The sequence below is a fragment of the Sciurus carolinensis genome, chromosome 15 (genome assembly GCF_902686445.1).
Source record: "Sciurus carolinensis chromosome 15, mSciCar1.2, whole genome shotgun sequence".
In the NCBI taxonomy this organism is placed as follows: domain Eukaryota; kingdom Metazoa; phylum Chordata; class Mammalia; order Rodentia; family Sciuridae; genus Sciurus; species Sciurus carolinensis.
In genome coordinates this window covers 43,976,768-43,995,638 of record NC_062227.1, presented here as the reverse complement: position 1 = coordinate 43,995,638, position 18,871 = coordinate 43,976,768, and the positions used below count along the sequence as shown (strand labels likewise).

The 18,871-nt window shown below is 36.9% G+C and overlaps 1 protein-coding gene across 15 annotated transcripts in view; it reads right to left on the bottom strand.

Annotated features, from left to right (window-relative positions):
• Dtna (dystrobrevin alpha) overlaps positions 1–18,871 on the bottom strand; it is a 344,317-nt gene that overhangs the window by 182,446 nt on the left and 143,000 nt on the right. For all 15 annotated transcript variants that reach the window (XM_047525921.1, XM_047525920.1, XM_047525922.1 and 12 more), the window contains one exon: positions 1,326–1,455. The gene's annotated coding sequence lies outside the window, so the exon portion shown is untranslated. The remainder of the gene's footprint in view (positions 1–1,325; positions 1,456–18,871) is intronic.

The following is an 18,871-nucleotide window of genomic DNA, read 5'->3' as shown; positions in this document are numbered from 1 at the left end:
CTGCTCCACTAGGGAGAGGGATTTAACGATATCTTTGAAGTGCACTGTTTACCTCTTGGGTAGTACATTTAACAAACATCTTGAAAAAGAATGAAATCTCCATTGTAGTTCTATCTCCAGTCTCAATAAACCAAATTTATGCACCTTAAGATTATGAGAGCCGGGTGTGGTGGCACACGCCTGTAATCCCAGTGACTCAGGAGGCTGAGGCAGGAGGATCATGAGTTCAAAGCCAGCCTCAGCAACTTAGTGAGCTCCTAAGCAACTCAGCAAGACCCTCTCTCTAATAAAATATTTTAAAAAGGACTGGGGATGTGACTCGGTGGTTAAGCACCCCTGGGTTCAAACCCTGGTACCAAAAAAAAAAAAAAGAATATGAGAGAGTTAACGACCTTCATTGTGAAGTTAGTCAAAAGTGTAAAGGAAGCACACCTGCCTTTCAGGCAAGAGACAGGCAGTGAGCAATGTCTTGTCAGCCACGCTGCTTTATTCAGAAGGGAACATGGGTGTATTCTGATGATTTGAACATCACCCTTCTTCAAAGGGGAAAATAAAACCATACTTTGTAAACTGGTCTTAAGAGGAAGTGGAAAGTCACACAATTTCTCCAAAATGACCACACTCAAATCCTCCCATCCTCTCTGTCCTGCTGAAAAATGATAAATGTTTAAGGCTAATATTGAAACGTTAATTTGCAAGGCATCATGTCTGATGATACAAAATATATTTATTCATCCATTTTATAGCCAGGCAAACAAAATTTAATGTGCGTGTATGTGTGTGTGTACATAATTGTACACAGAAGTTAAAAAAAAAAATTGGCACAACTGAAATTAACCATGTCCTGCTTTTTATTTAGGCAATATAAAACCCTCCTACAGGTAGCTTTTGAAATGTTATCTTTATCTCCCATAGATGTGTCAATGACTAAACTACCATTGACACCAGCAAATTTTCTGTCAGTTTATGCCATTAAAATGCAGTTTTTATCTTATTCTGACTAATTACTCTAATATTGAATACACTTTCTATCTTTAAAAAAATGGTAAGCTTTAGAGGAGAGGAAAATATTATGGAATTTGCCTTAGAGAAACCAGGAAGAGATATCGGGTCCATTTCTGTGTTAAACACTTCATAATGCAGATGGTTTCTGATAATAATAAAAACAAAAGGAACAGAAAATAAGTCTTTCACTGTCTAACACCTCATTAAAAGTAGAAAGGTGAAAGGCATTGCTAATATTTAACTCCTTTTATGCAAGGAAGAGAAGCACTTTACAAGGACACAGTTCAACATCCATCTTACATCCTTCGGCTTAAACTCACCTAAAATTCCGTGAGGAAACAGCATGAACTTTCCAAAACCATCTATATTATTTTCTTTGAAATGGCTGTTGATTATGGCATTTAAAGACTCCCGAAGTGCTTCATCCAGGGACTGGTAAATCCTATATATCTGCAATGAGAAAACATATTTTTATTTAGCTAAGAAACTCACATTTACTACAGAAACAGGAAGCCAAGAATGGCAGATCTAGAATATATGTTATTTTACAAGATCCTCATACACTATTAATAACTTTTAATATTCAACTCGGAACCTTGGTTTTCATTCATGATAAGAAATGAAATATCTTTTCCTGTAAGAATAATGGCATTTATGCTAGAAGCCCTTTCACAGATGAGGATGGACAGGCCCAGAGGGATCAAGTGATTGTCCAAGGTGAAACAACTTATTAATAACAGAAGGGAGTCTGAAACCTTGGGGTCCTAGCATAACTCTTTGTTTTTGGTTAATTAGAAACCCAGAAATGGGAGAACATGGAATCTGCTATGTTTTCCAAGTAGGTAATTTTCTAGAATATTGTATCACCATAGTTTCTACTAAAGCTAAGGAACTTAATGTTGAAGCTGGAGTCCTCAGACACAAATGTTCTCTAATGGCATGGATACCCCATAAGAATGAGCTACAGCAAAGTAAACTAACTTATTTAATAATCCGTACGATTTATCATGTTGTGTAGTAATAACATAAACAGTAAATAGTTCACAAAATGGGCCATTCATATTTCTTAACATTTAATGGTTTTATAAGCTTTTGCCTTCTGAGAAAATTCATAGATGAAAACTGGAGGAGAGAAGCTTTGTATGGCTATGGAAATCAAATGTTAAAGGAGAAAAGAGGGAGGGGAAGGGACACATTAAGGTAAAGGGGAGAAGGTGTCTGATAGCTGCGGGAACAGAAAGGGGAGGGACAGACAGAACACTGACTTGGGGTATGTGCCCTCTGTCCCTGGCTCTAATCCACTGCTTTCCTCTCCAACTGTGTTCTTTAACCCTGGTCATCTAAAATGACCATAATCATTATTTTAGCTGTCATGACTAGTTTTAGGCATCATATGGTGTTAGGTAGATAGAAAAAAATTTCTATAACAATCACTCCCCCTTCCTCTAATCCAAATTCTCAGATAGGTTTATTATTACATAAGTTGTATTAACCGGAGATAAAGAAAATTTCATTGCACAATGAACCCCTGTTCTGTTATACCAGGGCCCAACAGTCTTCCTCTTGTGTTTACATTCTAGGGACATGCATGAATTTGGCATTTTTGAATTAAATGTATTATTACAAAAATTTCTGATATTTTGGTTTGTTTTCTTGAAGTATACACTGTTATTATTTCTAAAATTGGGTTTGAAGTAGATTAGACCTATGTATTTGGGAATACATTATACATTAAAATGTTGCCCCTCCCACCATGAATGCAGCCCTCCAAGCCACAGTGCCAGGAAATAAACAGAAAACCATGCAATCTTATATTCTTTCCCGTAAGGTCATATGTGCATGTATGTGTGTGTATGTGTGGAATAAAGTGACCACACATAGATAAACATATCTAGCTCTATTTGGCAACCCAGAATCATTCAAGAAATCCCTTGCTGTTGGCCTCGTGACCTGTTAGGATCTTGTTGCTTGTTGTTGCTCCTTCACCTGTCAATCTTGAGGTGGGTGCCTTGCATGTTCGATTTTTGCCTAGCTCTTGGGTCACCCTGGACTGCAGTGGACAAGGAGGGAGACAAGGTAGCACTCAAACAGTGAGCTGGGTGACCCAAGTTGACTGGGATCTATGACTTTAATAACAATTGCACCTTGGATGATTTGCTGACTATGAGCCAGCTTGAGTTTTTGCCACTATTCCTTCACCATAAAAAGACCCTGTAACAGCCTGTAGCTCTGGCAGTGATCAAAAGCAGGTGTCTAATCTGGAGGCAGCTCCATCTCTACTACTCCTAGCTTTGTTCCCTGTGGGACCCCAGGATACACAGAACTGAATAAAGATAATTCTTTCCACGTCTGAACCTGAGGGTGGCTGCCTCCCAAACTGCCGGTGAATCAAAGCCATCAATCCTACTCTCTCTCTCTTACTGCAGCCTATTGGACACTTGTGAAGCAAAATTCTCACAGGAACACTCTGTGGGGACAGAAAATGATACCTTTTTTTTTTTTTTTCCTTAAAAGTTTACTTAAATACTAGGTCAGGTAACTTAAATTCTAGATTGGCTAACCTAGGATATCTAATTCAACTAGAAGTTAAAATTTAGTACACTGAGATAAAATAAAAATAAGGTCTCCTTTACCTAGTTCCCTGACAAGATTTCAGGCAGGGTTCCTACTGGAGTTAGGAGTCGCTATCACACCGCAGACTACTAAAAGAGAAAGAAGTATTTTGCTCTATTTGGGGCACCATATTTTAGGCATATAGGTTGAATGGAAGTTGCAGGAGGACGGTTTTTGCTAAATAAGAAAACTCCTTAAATTAGAGCATACACAAATGGAAAGGCCTTCACACTAATGGTATTAATATAGAGACTTGATAGTCACTGCAGTGTGGGATTTGGTAAGGGCCACACAGCCATTACACAAGGCTGGGATACGTGGTCACTCCAATTCTAATTCCATGGGACCAAGCCAATTATGAGACTCAAGTAGAGTTAACATTCACATTACTATTCAAGTCTGTGCTAGTGCTGATCTTCCCACTTAAAACAACACTCCACCCTCATTCTCTAGTGGTTACCTTGAAAAATTTTCCTGCATAGCACTTCCAACTTTCTAATGTATTATTTATTCATTGTCTCTTCACACTAACATATAAACTCTACAAAGGCAAAGCTTTTGTTCCTTATTGCACTTCGGACGCTCAGGGTGATGGCTAGCACAGAGTAGGCCTGCAGGAATATTTATTGCAAGAACACACAAGCCCATGAGTGAATGAAACCTTGTTGGTTGTCACCAAATTTAAATCTAAGAAGAAATTTGCATGTTTTTAATCACAAGATTTGCAGATCAGATTTGGGTTTATAATTGATGATTTTATCTATACATGCCCTGGGGGGAAAAAACAAACAAACAAAGGAGGGTAAAATGTAAGATTAAATAACATGAATGCAGTAAAGAAGAAATCTTATTATTTTCTTCTTCTAAAATTTGCCTCCTTTTCTTATAAAGGTATTAGGTCCAATCTCCTCTCTGTTAACCCTTATGAACTTGCACCACATTAAAATAATTTCATCCCAAGTTGAAGAATTCACAGGAATTTTATTCACACTGAAACAAATGAGGAAATCAAGTAGTCATTTTATCTATTTTCATTATTATGTAGGAATATGCAGCAGAAACACTAAGGGAGAGGGAAATGGGTAGTTGCCAGGACTTACGCTGTAGGTTTTCCTTTTTGGTTAGTTATGCTTGGGATACTGGGGTGCCATGGGTCTATCTTATTAGATTTCAGTGAATGGAGAACAATTTCAGATCCTTGGGTTAGAAGATAATGTCCATAAATTTGCAAAGGGTGGACCAAAAAATATGCAAGCATGAGAGACATATGGCATTCATAAACATATAAAACTTGGCTAACTTCTGGAGTTTGACACTGTCGGTTGACATAAGTTGTAGCAGTTATTAAAATGGTTTGGTTAGCTCTTAAAGTCATTGGAGACATGGTAACAATTTGTCCAGATGATTTCCAAACAACTTACATAGGTCCTGCTTTTTTTTTCCAGCAGCTCTATTCCACTGATTTAAAGATGGCATGCTAAGATTTAACCTCAGCTAAGCTTGGGATTCCTGTTAACCTTCTTCTGCAATCACAGCAGCAGGATAATCGTTTACAATGATGAGAAGGCTGGGAGAGAAGGAAAAATTTAGGTCTGAAAGGTCTCTCTTCTTCTGTTTTGGAAAGAAGACTGAACTATGATTGGAAGACTGGGTTTTCTTTCTGTCGTTATCCCTAACTAGCTGGGCAAGCCATTGACTCTCAACTTTGTTTCAGTTTTCTCATTAGTAAAATGAAGGTATTGGTCTGGACCACTGGTTTTCAACCAGCAGTGGTTTTGCTCTTAGCCCCAGGGACATTTGGCAATGTCTAGAGTATTTTCACTTGTGGGGAAAAGTGGGTACAACTGGCATCTGGTAGGTAGAGGTCAGGGTGCTGCTAAATATCCTGCAGTGTCCAAGATGGCCCCCACTCAATGAGGAACCAGTCCAGAGTGTACCAGTACTAGGTTGAGAAACTTTGGTCCAGATGGTTTAAATCCCTCTTAGTCCTAAGACCATACTGTAATTTCACCATGGGTCCATCCAGACCTCCGATGTTGCACAAGCTGAGCCTGATTCACCACTGAAGTTACCTGGCTTATATACCATACTGATTTCCTGTCTGCACCCTCCAGCTCTCCTCTCACACCTCCTTCATTCTGCAGTTCTTAGTGTTGCTACACCTTTGAGGTCCTTCATTAGAGCACCTGCTGTCATGGAAAATGTGAATATTCTTTTTCCTATAAGAACAGGTGCAACTTGAGGGCAGGAACAGTTTTGTTTATTTCTTCATTCTCTCTGGGACATCATCTTTGATGACTAATAGTCTTCACTAAATGTTTGTTCAAGTAAATGGTTGATAATGGAATAAATGGCAAACATGAAGAGCTCAGTGGTTTCTTGCCTGGGTCCTTCACAGAGTTGCTGTACACATTTATTCAGATAATTTCACCAGATTATTAGTTATTGGCCTAGGAATGTTGAAGCACCTTAGGAAGCTGCATTAAAGTGGATTTGGAGTCACAGTCCTTGAGGTAAAGGTGGAGTCACCCCAGACACAGGGTAATTACGTCAGTCAGGTTGATGGCTGCTGCCAAATGAGTCTTTTGGGACATGAAATTAGTGTTTAGGGACGCTTAGTGTTTATCCTCTCTTTTAAGGGCTTGTTCTTGTTGATACAAAGCTCAGCCAGAGAACGAGGAAGGTTTTGGGTGTCTACACATATTCCTATAATGGGCAAAGATTGTTACTGCAGGCCCACAGCAGAGAGAAGCTGCAACTGTGGCAAGTTAGCTGTTCCAATCTCGTGTGGCCCCATCATGGAAGGGCAAGATCACATCAGGTGGACTCCCTACTCTTGGGATTTGGATCCCCAAGGGAAGTGCTATTAAGACTGACTGCCAGTCCAGTGCAATGATGCACACCTGTAATCCCTGCGACTTGGGAGGCTGAGGCAGGAGGATCGCCAGTTTTAGGCCCGCCTGGGCAATTTAGCAAGACCCTGTCTTAAAATAAAAATCAAAAAGGGCTGTACATGTAGCTCAGTGGTGAAATGTTGTTTAGCCTGTGTAATTCCTGGGTTCAATATCCACTACTGGAAAAAAAAAAAAAAAGGACTGGCTAGATCTGCTCTTATGTTCTATGGCCATCTTAATTCTGTGACATTCTTATGTCTTTGGTCAAACAATCAGGAAAATTCATCTAATCTCAGGGGAGCCTGTGATTCGATAGTTTCTCATATAGTTTCTATCATATACCCTATGATTGAAGCGTCCTGGGTATATGTCATCATTCTAGAAATCCAGACATCTGTACAGGAAAAAGTAGAGCCACTGCTGTGCCCTACTGTTTCAGTTCCTTACTTTAATACTTACTCCCTATAACATACAGCAAGACAGTGAGAGGGACCTACACATTAGACCCAGAAACCCCTCGCTACTAGAAGAAAAGTATTTTTCTTTTAAACAAAATGTGTAAGAAATGTGATTGTTAGTTTAGTTTAATATATAATGGGACAGGAGTTTGCAATATATTAAATTCTCCACCATGTTGGTTTAGGAACTGACTTCCTCAACAAGACTCCTAAAGTACAAGCAGTAAAATCCAAAATCAATAAATGGGATGGTATCAAACTAAAAAGCTTCTTCATAGCAAAGGAAACAATCAAGAATGAGAGAGAGAGCCTACAGACTGGGAGAAAATCTTTGCCACCTGCACCTCAGATAGAGCATTAATTTTCAGGATATATAAAGAGCTCAAAAAACTTAACACCAAAACAAATAAATAAACAAACAAATGACCCAATCAATAAATGGGCTAAGGAACTGAACAGGCACTTCATAGAAGAAATATGAATGGTCAAAAAATATAGAAAAAATGTTCAACATCTCTAGCAAGTAGAAAAATGCAAATTAAAACTACACTGAGATTTCATCTCACTCCTGTCTGACAATTAGTAAGAATACAAGGAACAATAAACGTTAACAAGGATATGGGGGAAAATGCACACTCATATATCGCTGGTGGGACTGCAAGTTGGTGCAACCACTCTGGAAAGCAGTATGGAGATTCTTCAGGAAACTTGGAATGGAACCACCATTTGACCCAGTTATTCCACTCCTCCATATATACCCAAAAGACTTAAAATAAGTACACTACAGTGACACAGCACATCAATGTTAATAGCAGCTCAATTCACAACAGTAAAGCTATGGAACCAACTTAGGTTCCTTTAAAAGATGAATGGATAAAGAAAATGTGGTATATATACACGATGGAATATTACTCAGTCATAAAGAAAAAATTATGGCATTTCTGGTAAATGGATGGATCTGGAGATGATCATGCTAAGTGAATGATAGTCAATCATGCTAAGTGAAATACCCAACCAAAGGCCAAATGTTCACTCTGATATGTGGATGTTAACACACAATGGTTTGGGTTGGAGAAGAGAATTCCTTGGTTTAGACAAGGGGAATGAAGGGAAGGGAGGTGGGATGGGACTAGGAAAGGCAGTGGAATGAATTGGATATAACTTTCCTATGTTCATATTTGAATACATGACAGTGAAACTCCACATCATGTTTATTCACAAGAATGGGATTCAAATTAGAAGAAGTTATAATCTATGTATATATAATATGTCAAAATACACTCCACTGTCATGTATATCTAAAAAGAACAACAGCAACAAAAGACAGCAAGAAGGTATTTGACCAAATATAAGAAAGTAGCAGAAAATTCAGTTTCAATCAATATTTTACCAACAAGGATAAAAAAAATCATACTTCATCACTCAGGTTAAAGTAAGATAAAATAGAAAGCACAACATTTGGACAAAATAGCTGTCAAAAGGAATGGATGTATACCTTCAGCAGTGAGTGCAGAATTTCTTACACCATGAAGCCAGAGACCTGCTGACATTCAGAAACTCTTAAACAATATGACGACTTGCCTGTCAGTCTCAGTTCAGTTTGGTGTTCTGTCAACTGTTTTACAGGTGCTGAGAAAGAAGGAGGTGATTTATAAAGGGTTTCTCAGCTCTGTTTCTTTCACGGCATTTTCTGCCTAAGTTTCCGCCTCCGTGATTCTTCCTGTTGAATCTCACTGAGGTTAGGGCAGTGGCTTACCAGATGATATTAATTTTAAAAGGACATGTCCCTGATATGATATATTTAATGACATATTGCACTTGGGCAACCTCAGTAGAGGAGCTCAGTTGCTAAGAACTCAAGAACTTACACATATTTCTTCTTTTGTTAGACAAGTAAGAATGATTAGCTCAGATGCTAATATTTATGAAAAAAGCAAATTTAATTTAAAAATAGAATGAGGTGGCAGGAAACTAATAGAGCTTTTAGCTTTTTTTTAATTGCAACAAATTTCTTTATGGGAGAAGTGGAAAATATGAAGAAAATTATATTGCTTACATTCCTTCCCAGAGGAAATCCCTACGAAGGTTTTTGTACATTTACTTTCAATTATATATACACATATATAAATATGTAGATATGTGTGTGATTATGTGTATATATACCCACAGGTATATGCACATATATACACAACACATAATTTTTAATGAACTTGAGGTATTATAATCTAGATATGACTTCGTTCCAAGTTTTTTCTTTTTTTTTTTAAGCTTTTGGTATTTGATTGCTGGTGATTTATACATATTCAACATAAAGACTTCTTTTCATGGCTATGAGGTTGCTTTTATTCAATTTGCTAATTGAAGTCTGTGAACCTATGACCACATGAGAGTTTTTTTATTTTACTTGTGTATTTCATGTACACATTCAATCAGAACAGATTTCTGCTACATTCCAAGGTAAGGCAGTAGGTCATCATTTTACTTTTATAATACAAACATCTTCTGTAAAAATCCCAAGTATCCCAAAATATCAGAAAAGAGAGTCATTTTCTCAGAAAACATTTCAAGAAAGTGATTATCTCATTTTTCATCTTTTGGGGAAATACAAGTACAGAACCAATGAGAGTCTCATTTTCTTACATAATTACTAAACATAAGTGTAGTTGAAGTTTTCTTAGAAGAAAATCTCTGTATGAATAAAGGTAGGGCAAAATGCAACTAAAATCAAGTACAGGCAGATACTACTGCAGAGTGTTGAACTCATTAAATCCTTGAACTTTCGATGTTGAAATTAACTCCAAGTAAGGAAGAAAAATGTTTATTTTGTCCCTTGCATCTAAGCACCACCATGAAGTTGGTCAAAAAGAGAATTAAGTTGAATTTTGAAGGATAACTAACAATGTGACAAAGATTAGTCCAATTAGTTTCTGAAGAGATGAAATTTTAATTAATCACATGCAGGTAGATCATAGATGGTCTCCCTGGTAATATGTGACCTTTGCTTTCTTGTTCATAGTTTATGTTCATTCATTCGATAGGGAAGTCGGTCTTACATGTCTAAGAGATTAATGACATGATGTGATTTGCTTTAACTGTGTTTGATTTTGCCATGGTGTAAAGATCAAAACAATCAGAAAAGAAGGAAGGAAAAAAAGTAACTCATGGAACTGGTTATAGAAAAAGAGCAAAATTTAAAAAGAAAAAAAGATTTAAAGGACATTCTATCAATTAGTAACATTTAAACAAAGAAGATGAAGGAGAGGAGAGGAGATGTTTGTAGGCAGGGTACCACGCTTCCTACAAGTCTCCGGAATCAAAGTTGCACTAAGCATGTAGAATTCTGTATGTTTTAAAAACATTCCTCTTCTCTAATATGCATAAAAACCCAACCATAAAACTTGTTCTCACAAAAAAATGCAGCAGTTATTTGGATGCAGTTTCATTGACAAACTCTGGCTGGCACAGAAACCAGATTTTAATTTTTTTCTGTTGCCGCTGCTTGTACTATGGATCTCGTTTCCTCAGGAAAATAATATTATGTGCAAAATGCAGGTTAGTGTTTTCTTAAACAAAGAAATGCTTTTTCTGGAAGGCATAAAGAGACAGAAGCATCTAATTCTGGTTTCTCTAGCCTTGTCCATCAGGAGTGTGTCTCTACCTAGTCTGGGGGACTTCCATATGTCATATGCTTTAGGAGCCGCCTGACGGCTACTGAGGGGCTGACCTGTCATCTCCACCTGACTCGGAGGACGAAAGTGCCTTTCTAAAATCATGAAGATAAAACATACATCATTTAACTTAGTGTCAGTAAATGACCATGCTACTCTGGGGTTAAAAAAGTGAACCTAGACCCTACATCAGGGCTTCTTAAACCTTTTGTTCTGAAGACCCTCTAAAAGAGTTTTTCTCTATTTGTTACATCTATTAATATTTAACTTACTAGAAATTAAAACTTGAAAATTAAAAGTATTTATAAATTCATTTGAATAATAATGGTAAGCCCACTGGATGTAAGATAAATAATGAAATAGCAATATTTTTCCAAAACAAAATTTGGACAGGAAGTGCAGCCTGGTTTTACATATCTGGAAATACTTTTAATGTCTTGACCAATAGCAGATAGATGGGTTTTCATATTTGCTCCTGCACTGAATCTATTGCAAAATGGGGCTTGGGTTGAAGAGTATGAAGAAACTCCAGGTTTATACAGAGACACAATCAGAAATGCCAGAGTATTTCATATTATATGAATATTTGTTTTTGATCTGACACTGAAATTCAACAAGTGATCCTTGAAAGAGTTGCAGTGTGGAATCTTTAGCCAATCAACGAACTTTGAATAATCGTTGCATTAAAATCTACCATCAGTTTTATAGTTCTTATAAATGTTTTTACAAAAGCATGAGTTTTATAACACCATGCATTTGTCATTTGCAAATTATTGGTTCACTAGGTACTGCAGATATTCCCACTGTTGACACATTTCACTTTCAATAACACAAATCTTTTTCGTCAATATCACCATCAGTCTCATCAGAAAATTATTTTAAAAGTATTGGGAAGCTGTCAAGCTCATAGTGGCAGAAGCAAGCTTTCCAAAATTCTACTGGAAAGTTTACATTTTATCATTGCTAGAATTTTTTTTCAGTTTTTCTTCCTGAAGTTTCAAGCTCACTTCATTCATTTCCAAGAAAATATTTGCCAAATTCCCATGTCTGAATAATCATAGTTTGCTTGCCAGTTGTTCTTCAAATAAACATGTTGTTCTATGAAAGTAGTGGCTGGTTCAGCTTGTATCCCAAACAGTCGTACTTGGAGACAATTATTGTACCTTGAAATACTTTAAAAGTGCTTTATGCATATTTTCCATTTTCTCACACCACCTGTCAAGAAGGATGTGCATTACGGCTTTGAGATTTAACAAAATATGTTCTTCTGGTAGCTTTGTTTTCTTACTATACTTGCATTGGAGTAAAGAATATAGAGTTTGGCATCATTGTTTTGATTTATGGTAAGATTCCTACAGTTTCAGCCACCACTACTTTTATACTATGTAAATGTTTACAGATTGAAAAATGTAAATAATACACTATGTTATTAGTAGGAGAGTTTTGATGCCAAGGAACCCTAGAAAGTCTTGGTACTTCACTTTGAGAACCACTGCCCTAGGAGGAAGGGAATATGTTAAGGTGGTTGAGTGGAAGCTCTGAGGTTTGACAGACCATGATAACTCTTCTCTTTGTTATCAGGAAAGTTACTTACCTACTCCAAGACTGGTTTTTCCAATTTTAATTCCTCTAAAAGGAAAAATATCAGGTCTTACCTCACAGAGATGTTCCTAAATATTAAAGGCATCATTTGGCACTGTGCCTGACACACAGTAAACTCAACAGATGTTAACTATGATTACTAATATTTATATTATCTTTCCTTTTGAGATCAAGAAGTAATGATGTGAATAAATCAGAATATCAGCTGTTGGAATCTATTTATCCCACCCAAATCCAAATTTAAGTTCTACATTTTTTCTGTGAGTACAGGCTACATGCAGCTATATACTTCTTTCAGTACTCCCTTGAGTACAAAGATAGATGCTTTGCCCCTTGTATGTTGATTTTGCAAATTTTATACAGTCATGAGAGACATTACTTGGTAGTGAAAGTTAGGGGTAATAAATGAGAGATGGTATTTTGACTGGGTCCCCAAATCCCTCAACCCCTGACCTGATGCCTACCATACCATGTTTGTGAAGCAGAAGACTAGATCGCAAGGGGTCACAGGAGCCCCGTTTGTTCAAGGCCTAGAGCCAACTCTTGAGAAATGTCTTTCCTGAGAGTTGGCTCTTTCCCTAATCTAAGTCCTCCAGATTTTATCAGTTTTTGGGGAAAACTAATGCAAGGAAACAAGCGGGAAAGAAGGTGTTCCCAAAGAGGAGGGCAGTGCATGTGTGCGTGCACGCACATGCGCATACGTATGCGTAGCGCTCTCACAGAAGGGATCTGGCAGAGACCGAGTCAGTGGTAGAAAACTCAAAAGCTGACTTAAATGGGAGAAGTAGGCAAAACTGAGATACACTGTGCTGCATATTTTACTTGTGAATATCTCTTAGTACTTCCAAAAGCTATTCTTTCTCTCATTTTCTTTGAAATAATAAGAGGTTTGCTTGGTCTCTCCCCCACAGACTTGATAAGTGGCACAGAAATTTTGTTTCAGTGTTGGAAAAGCAATAGAGGGTTGTAGCAATGGAGTTCAAATGAAGAGCGTGTGTCTTGAAAGGGAGTAGCTCCCTGTGCGTGTGCCATGTGGAGGCATGCAGCCAATATGGCCACATCTTCCTATTTTTATATTCAGGGTGGAAATCCAGGCTTCTACGTGAAATCTTCAAATTATTAACTCTTGCCTCAAACTGGATAAAACAAATAAAACATGTTGTCAGGGTTTTCAGGTTGCTACATTTCCTTCCTGCTCCTCTGGATCTTTAAACTGTGCTTTTGATTCCTATCACAACTCCTCCTCCCGGCAGAGGAGAGGAACCTAAGAGAGAGAGGCGCCTCCATCGCCCTCTAGTGGTTAGAGCTTGCCAAAACAGTAACGGAATGCTCATTCATTCAGTTCATTGAAAACCTCCATCCATGTGAAAATCATCATTCACTACCAAAACCAGGAAACCAAATTTTGGCTACAATGTGTGAGGTGTGAACCGCAGGGTAATTTTACTGTCAGTTCAGACTTGAGGGTTAAAGGTGATGTAAAGAGGGGAGCAGGGCCATCAGCTCCAGCAAGGATTGAGAAGACACAAGATCTAGACCATGCCACCAGGAAAAGAGAGGAATCTAAAAACTAGGACTGGCAGAAAATGCTGTTGGCTGGAAGATATATACTGAGTTTTGTGTGGAAAAATGAGCATCAATTATCAGCTTATCCACTAAGTAGAACAGTATGTACCAGTTACTGCTAATTTGATCCCTGTTTTAAGTATTTATACACTTATTAATTAATGAAGAGCATCTCATGTGCTTTGTTCAGAAGCTTCACTTGAGCAAAACATTTTTTAGGGTGGGGAATGGAATAAATTTTGCAATTTGGAAAAAGAAAATTTCAAATAGGTCAGTAATACAGAGCTTATAAAGGATCCTGAGAAAGTTAAAAATTAGCTCTTGTGACATCTGTTTCATTTCCATGCTCTCATTGTCTTAGATCACTGTCCCCAAGTATTCCATGCTTGTAGCTCAAATGTCAACTTCAAGGATAATTCCCTCTGTATATTAATTTCTTTGCTGTTTTGCCCTCTTTGACACACTCACATAATTTAATGAACTGAAATCCAATTGCTTCTAGAAGCTCAATACTTGGTTATACTTTTGTTTTGAAAACAGCTTTTGAGTAGAGAGTATGTCAGCAAAAGCAAGTAAAAGAATGTGGATGTTGTTACAAGGTCAGCTTTTCAGACGCTGCAGGCAGCCATTGCTGGCATTCTGTCAAACAGTTACCATGGGCAGCAGGGCCATTCATGGGCCATGAGTCAGCAGCTCTGACAAGGCTAAATACGGTGACCACTCAACGGCAGGATGGTGCACACTCATGCGCCTTCAGAAAACAGAAGAGGGAGGAACTTTTATTTTTCAGTTTTACTTAGAAGGAAATCTGCATAGGTTATTAATGTCCAGATGTTAATATGTATATATCTACATGGTTTGTGTGTTAGAACCTAAATTAAAATATTTATACATATAGATTTCTTTTGTAAAGTGAAATATATGTGAACTGAGAACTGAAATGTTAGAAGCCAGCAACTTTGAATGGGATATTGTGCCAAGAAGGAAAGAGGTTGTTGAACTGGGCTGACCAGCCTGGTAGTGGATGCATGTGGCTACTGAGCAGTTAAAATGTGGTCAGTCCAAACTGAGATGTGCTCCAAGTGTGAAATACAGGCGTGAATTCAAGATACAGTACTAAAAGCAAACAGAAAGAAAAAAAAAAAAAAAACCCTAATAACTTTTAACATTGAGTACATGTTGAAATGATGCTTTTGACTTTTTGAAAACTCAAATATATTAGTTAAACTAGTTTTGTCTGTTTCTTTTTACTTTTTTTAAAATGTGGCTACTAGAAAAATTAAAATGAAATACAAGGCTTGCTTTCTATTTCTATTGGAAGTGCTGCTTTAGGAGACATTAGATATCACTTCCTTCCAATATAACACACACGTGCCCTTGCATGTACACCTGTGCACGTGCACATGCACGCGCGCACACACACACACACACACACACACACACAGAGGAAAAAGATAAGGAAAAAAGCCTAAGTAATGTGCATTAAAATAACAAGGGCTTCAGAATTACATTTAAGGTGCTGATTTGAAGTTTCTAGTTCTCTAAGCCAAAGAATGGTACAAGAATGACAGTAAGTCAGCCCCTCCTGAACCGCCAAAAGGCCTCAGCTCTAGACTCAAGAGTGAAAGGACATTTGTCGTATTTCATTGAATTCTGGCTCCTTCATTAAAAAGGAAAAGGCCCTGTAGATATGCTAAGAAATGTTTCTCCCCACGCCACTCTTACAAAAGAACACAATGAGCCCTGTAGAAAAGAATTGGTGAAGTTCTCAGAACTTTTCAGTTCTGTTTTAGACTTGGATGCTCTTTGAGAAAGACTTGGCCATAGTGGTCAAGACTGTATCATATACATTGGGCTAAAATTTGTCTTAAGAAGGATTTTGGTAAAGCATAATCTGGACACTGATTTGGCTATTCAAATCAAGGAAAAGTTATAATTTCTTGATTTGACTAAATACATTTTCTGTTACTAGAATATCACCTGGAATTGTGGTTAGTGAGAGGTCCTTGCTCCTGTACTTCATTGCATCAATCAGCTTCTTTTAAGTTTTTCTTTTTTAAATTAATTTTTAAAATTCATTCTAATTAGTTGTACATGACAGAATGCATTAAAACTTTTTGATAGATCATACATAAATGGAGTATAATTTCTCATTTTTCTGATTGTACATATTGTCGGAAGTTCTTAAACAACATCTGCTTTGAAGACTTTGGAGTAGACAAGATGCCAGTTTTGGGTTCCAAAGTCATCTACCACTTATCCTTGAATTTCACTCATCCATTTTAACGCTGACTTTAGTTTTTATGAGCACAGTTGTCATTAAACAGTGGCTAGAACATTTGGAGTAATTGTCCAAAAACATGTATTCATCCTAGCAATGAAAAGGTCACAGAGTGCGTGTCTCCTGAGTTAGTTGATAGAAAGGATGGAATTCCTCAAATGTTTTTTCAATCAGTCATGAAGTGTCTCCTTTCTGTCCCAAATAAATATTATAGTTTTTTTCTATTAAATTCAGAAATTGAGATGAGTCTTTGGGGGGACTTTTGAGAACAGATCATTATTCTCCCCTGTGATTACTATATTTTCTCTAAATGGAGAGTCAGAATATGTGAAACAGTGTATTAATTTAAAGGTTTGGAAATATTCTAAGGGAAAATTGATGGGTTAGTATTTTAATGATCTTCATATATTTTTGCTTTCTCATTAAAAATATACTGAAATCATATCACTCTTCAGGGTAATTGATTTTTAATTTTTTAATATTTTCTTTTTTTTTAATACTGGGGATTGGACCCAGGGGCACTTTGCCACTAACCTGTCTGTGGCCCTTTTTATTTTAATTTGAGACAGAGTCTCCCTAATTTGCCCAGGCTGGCCTTGAACTTGAAATCCTCCTGCCTCAGCCTCCTGCATACCTGGAATTTTAGATGCGAGTCATACTGCCCTGCCACATTTTACTTTTTGACAAATTTTTCTAAATCTAATTTCTTGACAAGTGTTTCTGACCAATTAAAAAAAGTGCTCATATTTGGAACATATACAAAAGCAAGAGTGTTTTAAGCAAGCTAAGACAAGCTTATAGCGTTTCTAGAGCAACAACCTTATATTATCTGATTCTAGTGATTTGGGGTTAAAATAATATTGAATAAGATTACGCAAACATGAAAAGATTGTGTAGAATATACTGTCGACTTAATCTCCCTGAATTTTTGGATAACTGCATTAGAGTATTTTTTAAAAGGATTTCAACATCTAATAATTAGAATTTTCTTTTCTTTTTATTCTAGATTTTGTTACCAAGAAATGTGATAAAGAATCCTGTACATTCTAAGATTTTATGAGTTGTTAATGAAACTCCTTCAGGGAAAGCAAACAAAGAAAAACCATAGTACTGAAGGCAGTGACATCTGTAGAATGTGGTTTGAGAAGCCTGTCAGGGCCTGGAAAACTTTACCGGGACAGTGAAAAAGCAGCTTTGACTGCTCCTGACCTGGAAAGAGTTAATGGTGATTAGCAGCTCATCTCAAGTCCAATTAAAACCCCTTAGCCCTTAAGAGACGAAGAAATAGGAGACAATGCTCAGACACGTAAGGTAGTAAGAGTCCCTCTGTTCTTCCGATGTGATTCCCAGGAGGACAATGTGCAGAAGATAAAATCCAAACTGCATAGTTCATTACTAGCTTAACCGAGATGAATCACTCTAATGAATGGCTTACTTCACCCCTTCCAGGACTGACAATCTGTGCTTAGTGTTTAGTAACACTAAAATTGGAAGTAAAATCATGTCTGAAATACATCTAATTAAAGAAATAAAAGGAACTTGTAGCATTACAAAAGGAACTTATAAGCTATGATAAAATTTTATAATGATATAAGCCATCATCTCATGGGTGTCCACAAACCACAGAATTACTTCCAAGCACATAAAGACCATTCATAGAATTCAATTGTTTCATCTGCAACAAGAGAAAGAGTTGACAAATAGCACTGCATTTGTGTGTGTGTGAGTATAAATGTGTGGATGTGTGTATATGTGGGAAACCTCCCATTTTTGCTCATTTCAAAGGATAGAAAGTAAAATTTGACAAGTTTGAGAATAAGATAAAGTGAAAACTTTGTTCTTTGTATAGATGAGTATTGATTTTTTTTTTTTTTTTATCAGTGTGTGTCTCCTCCATGACAAAGTTATGACTCCTGGAAGGACTGGCCTACTCACATTCCAGCAAAATAAGAGTTTTATTGTACTCAAATACATGAAGTTCTTTGGTTAAAAATATCTTGGGAAATCCAACTGCCAGAAAAATTGATTAACTATTCCTTATTAAGAGTAAGTATTTATAGAAAAAAAAGAAAACAATTTAAGTTGAGCACTGGTTCTTGGAAATTTCAAGAAATTTCTGGATAAAAAATGAAAACACATGAGTGATTTGACAGATGAATAGACAAAATAAGCAGCAGTCTGCTTATCTAAGAAAGTCACCTCCTGAATCTAACAGTTTACTTGCCCTACTATCCTGACTGGACTTAACTTTTCTGCCTGACTGCATAACAGAGTGTCATAGATTGCCGACATAATACAGGGTTCTTAAAAAAATTACACGTATTAATAAAATAATTCCTTGATATTATTATTGCTATATTTTTATTCTCTAGGGATTTTCCAGTCAACTTTCTAAACATATACATAATGGAACACAGAGGAAGGATTATCCTATCTGGAAGATAAATTCTAAAATATATATTTGGGTTCAGAATTTGAATTTTTTCTTTTTCAGAATGTACCCAATAGATTCATTTTTCACAATCTTAATTTCAGCTAGTATTGAAGGGTCTATATGTGCTCAGAATACACTGGCAAGTTACAGCATGGTGACCAAGAATAAGGACTTGCATCTGTTCCTTATTTTCTTTAAATATTTCCTCATCTTTAATAGTGCTTAGCTAGAGTAATTTGGAGTTTTAATGCAGATAATGAATATATTGCTCCTAGCATGTGACTCATTCAGTAACTATAACTTCTCTAGAATTATTAAGTGGAGTAAGGAGTGGGAAGGAACTAAATAGA